Below are 4,485 nucleotides of genomic sequence, written 5' to 3' on the forward strand. Positions count from 1 at the left end.
AATACAATCTTTCATGGATCTGGGGCAGACTACAAAAGAGAGGAGTTATTTCCATACAGATGATTCTCTGTTAAGCAGTTTTCTTTGCTGAGTTGCACGGACAACTCCAAACACAGAGGCAGAGTCTGTGCATTTTCAAGGAGTTAACATGGAGTATTAGAGACTGGACACAGTTACTACCACTGGCACTTTCACCACAGTTTGTACAAATCACATGATCAATCTTATAGAACATGACATTTAAAAAATAGATCTGAGAGATGACAGGATCACACTCATGCACTGCAACTGTGAGCGGGTCACGTAGGCAACGTGTGTAGGCCTCTGGTAGTGCTTCACTGTTGGGAGGGGAAGACAGTTCGAGGAACCAGTCACTGTGGTGAAGGAAGCAGTGCCGACTGGATGGGGCAGGGACACGTTGGTAAGAAGAGATCCTAGAAGCAAATACTATCATTGGTGAAACTCTGTCTTCACAACAAAGCTGCAGCCTAGAAATGATCTTTCTATCAATACTTTGTCCTCTCGATACCATCGCTGTGACTTGGTCTGAAGCCTTTGGGATGGACTCTCCTCGATGCGGGCTCCCGCCTGGAGACGGCTACCGACAGGGTCCCGAGACAGGTAGATATGCACAGGAGGCACAGACCTGTTATGGGTTGTCGGCCTGCTGAGAAACTCGCCCAACAGGTGGTGAGACCCCTGGGGAGGGCACATTGCAGAATGTCCTTTCAGGGAAAGCCGAGAGAATGCCGGTGCCATGGCTATGTGTGGAAGAGGAGTATGGTCCAGGGTCTCTTCCATGTCGTCTGTTGGCCGGGAAGTAGTTTGGGTCCAGGTAACTAGCTGGTGCCCTGGGACACGCAGTAGTCTCTGTCTAAGAAAGTCTCTGCTGGGTAAATGGGCTCTAGCTGGTGATCCTCCTTGTGGAAGTCGGTCTCATGGAGGCTGTCTGAACAAGAGTCAAAGAAGTCCAGAGACATTTCCAGGGGACAATCCTGGCAGTGCCACCGAATGCCCTGAATGGGCCACAGTTATCACACTTCAAGCCAACGTGCTGCACAAAGCCACCCTCTGCCTGCATCTGCTGCAGCTTCTTCTTTTTCAGCTTCTTGAGCTCCAGCAGCCCCTTGTACTCAGATAACTCCCGGCATGGGACAGGAATGCTTTCTTCATCCAAGGCCTCCTCTGCCGCAGGGTCTGGGTGGCTATGGAAACTGGTCCCATTGTTGTCCTTGTCCCTGTACACAGGAGGCTCGTGGGAGGTCATGAATATAGAAGGCTTGAAGAAGTGCTTGTTAAGGGGGTGTTGTAGTCTGCTCATTGAAGACTTTTTGGAGTACATGTACAAGTTTGGTGTCCTGCCTGGGACTGGAATGCCAGCTTTAGTCAGCTTTATAAAATACTTTTGCACTCGTCTAGCAACCTGCTTGGCTGTGCTGTTGCCCAGTTCATTGGCAATCTTCTGCCAGCGTGGAGACTTGACCTCCTTGGGAGGGTACTTCAAGAGGAGCTGCTCCAACTTTTTCTGCTCCCCCATGGTCCAGAGCTGATTAAACGTCTCTGGTTTGGTTTCATCACACAGGTGGCCTCTTGTCATCTGGGGCCAGCTGCTGGAACCTTCTGGACCATCACTTGAAGGCAGCACAGAATAGGAAAAGGTTTCCTTGTCCTTTTTAGGATCTAATGGACTTTTTGGTCTGGCAGGTAAACCTACTTTATCAAAAACCAACTTCACCCACCTAGTATTGCGTTTGTGGTTTTTAAATTCTCATTCAAAGTTTCCAAGGCTGTTTGTATATTGATCCCACACAATCTCTGGTAATTGGACAACTCTCTATGGAAATGGAAGCCCTATATCAGTCTTCTTCTGGAGTTTTTCCACAAATCCAATGGAATTTTTCAGCGCTTCTCTCTGGTGTCTGCCTAAACTTTTGAGGTCTTGGACTGCTTGAGTGCTAGAGCCTCGAGTACCACAATCGTCTGTAACAGTCTCTGATAATCTTTGTTGTGTTTCAATGCCAAATGATCCGACTCAAAGTAATACATGTCAGGCTCCTCCTCATCCTCCTTGGGGGCACGCAGTGAGGCACTCTCTTTGGCAGGCGCCACATATCCAGGAGGGAGCCTGGCCTCCCGGGGTGGTGATCCCGGGTCACCACAGCTCATCCCCTTTCCAGTCTGAGGAACATCCTCAGAGTCTGTGGGAGAACCGTTGACATTAACACTAAGATTGATATTCTTTTCTGCTGGACTAAGATGGTTCTCCTCCATTTGTCCATTTTCTGTACAAGGAGAGTTATTTTTTTTTTGTGGGACTACCTTTACTTGGGACAGTCCTCCGTGGCGAAGTTCTCAAAGTGTAGCGGTGCTCTTGGGGTTCGGACAAAACACAGTCCGGAGCAGAAACGCAGTCCGGGGCAGAAACGGGAGCAGGTTCTCCTGAGAGGGGAGCCCTGGCATGACTAGCCACGCCGGCACTGCTGGTGTTCTCATGACACGACTGCTAGCGGGAGGCACTATCTCCTACCACATCTATTTCCTCTTCAGAATCCCTTACAGACCGCTGAATTTCAGGAAAGGGCACTGGAGCTGGCTCAGGAGTCAGCTCATTCGCGGGCTCCTGGCGCAGGCAGGCAGCTCCTACTCTGTGGTCCTTCAACTTGACATGCACTTGTGAATTTGTGCAAGGCACCATTATGGTCTACAATACTCTCTTCTTTCCTACTCTAAAGCAAACAGGAGGAATGGGCATGTGAATCCCCATTTTCAGCTACCGACTGGTCCTGCAGCATACAGGAACGAGGACTGTTCTGTTTGGGGTTCCCGTCAAGTTGACAGTCATCACAGTGGACAAGAGCAGAGTCACTTGTCATCAGCCCCATTCAAAGCCTGAAAGCCTGCGATTTCTTCCTCCACAGCAGGGTTTGGTGACCCTTCCCTGCTGGCATTCACCATTTTAATTTCCCTTTTCTCACAATCATCCAGTAGAAGCCATCGACAAGCACGTTTAGCCCCTTGGGAATCAGCACCATCATCCACTGAGGAGCGATGCCTCTCTGATAAGCCCTCCTTGTCGGCTTTGGTAGGGGACTCTTCCTCGGAGCTGCTCAGGGCCTCAGAGCGGAGACTGTGCTTCAGTCGCCTGAAGATGGGGGAAGCCACTTCGGTAGGCGGCCTCTCACAGTTTTCTGGAGCATGTTTCTCAGCATTATCCTTTTCTGAAGGAGAGAGTCCTCTTTTCCTCGGTCTTACCCACAGCTCTCGAGCACCTGGCGGTCTTAGGTCAGCGGCTCTGAGTTTGTCCCCTTTCTGAGTTTGCACAGACTCTGGTCTCTTCTTTGGTGATCTTGAGCACCCTTGACCATAATGGGGAGATCCTTCTTCAGGGTGGGCAATACCACGATTCCTTAAAGTTCTACCACAAAAAGTTGATCTTGTGACAACGACTAGCTCGAGAAGCCACCATACTATGGCAAATCCCTACATTACTGTCATCCTGATCCACTCATTGGGAAACCTTTGGAAAAGTGCCTCGCTTAGAACGGGCTTCCCAGGCTCCTGTATTTATTTGTATCATCACTGTTAATGTCCACCTTACTAGACTGAGACTTCAGATTCTTAATTATTTATGGGGTCATAGTAGCACAGCTCGATATCTCAGGTGCCTAGGAAGTGATGCAAGACAGCTAGCGGCCAGTGGCCTTGGCCGTGGCCTAGAGGGAGGCCGCCCCATGCCAGACAGCCAGGCGGCACTTCCAAGTGGGCCTGCCTCTCATCATTTCTTATAGCATAATATTTCATTACAATCATATACCACAACTTGTTCAGCCATTCCTCAATTAATGGGCATCTCTTCAATTTCCAATTCTTAGCCACTACAAATTTTTAATTTCTTTAGGATACAGACCTAGTAACTGCTTTGCTGCGTCAAAGAGTATGCCTGGTTTTACAATCCTTTGGCATAGTTCCAAATTGCTCTCCAGAATGGTTTGGGCACTCATTTTTTACTCCATATCTTGACTGACACCATACTTGGTTGTCCCTTTACCTCCTCTATAATAGCCGAAGGACTTTGATGCATGCGTTGTCACAGACACTGGCCCCACGGTTGCCACAGCCTTCATCAGAACTTCTTCATTTCCAGAGGGGAGGACCACATGATTTTTCATTTTAACAGCTGCACATTGACTTCTATATGAGCACTGCTTATTTTTCTGAAAGGGACAGTTAATTGGAGGAAGTCAGCAGAGATTTGTAATGGAAAGACATTAACTAGAAATCTGAGGAAACTTCAGTGTCTAGTCAAATTTTTATAGGTAGTTGATTTTTTAAATTTGTTTTGTTATAACCTGTATATCAAGTCTCAGGAAGCTCTGCCTATGGGTTCTTAGCTGTCATCTCCTTGGGGAAGCACAAATATAAGACTAAATCTGTTTTTTAAAGGGATTCCCTAAATTATTCATTCATTCATTTACCTTAGCCACA

At 48.0% G+C, this 4,485-nt stretch overlaps 1 pseudogene; it reads right to left on the reverse strand.

Moving 5' to 3' along the window:
* Positions 1–649: 649 nt before the first annotated feature.
* On the reverse strand, positions 650–3,466 carry LOC118842222 (annotated as a pseudogene).
* Between the last annotated feature and the right edge of the window lie 1,019 nt (positions 3,467–4,485).

The sequence above is a fragment of the Trichosurus vulpecula genome, chromosome 3 (genome assembly GCF_011100635.1).
Source record: "Trichosurus vulpecula isolate mTriVul1 chromosome 3, mTriVul1.pri, whole genome shotgun sequence".
Lineage (NCBI taxonomy): Eukaryota > Metazoa > Chordata > Mammalia > Diprotodontia > Phalangeridae > Trichosurus > Trichosurus vulpecula.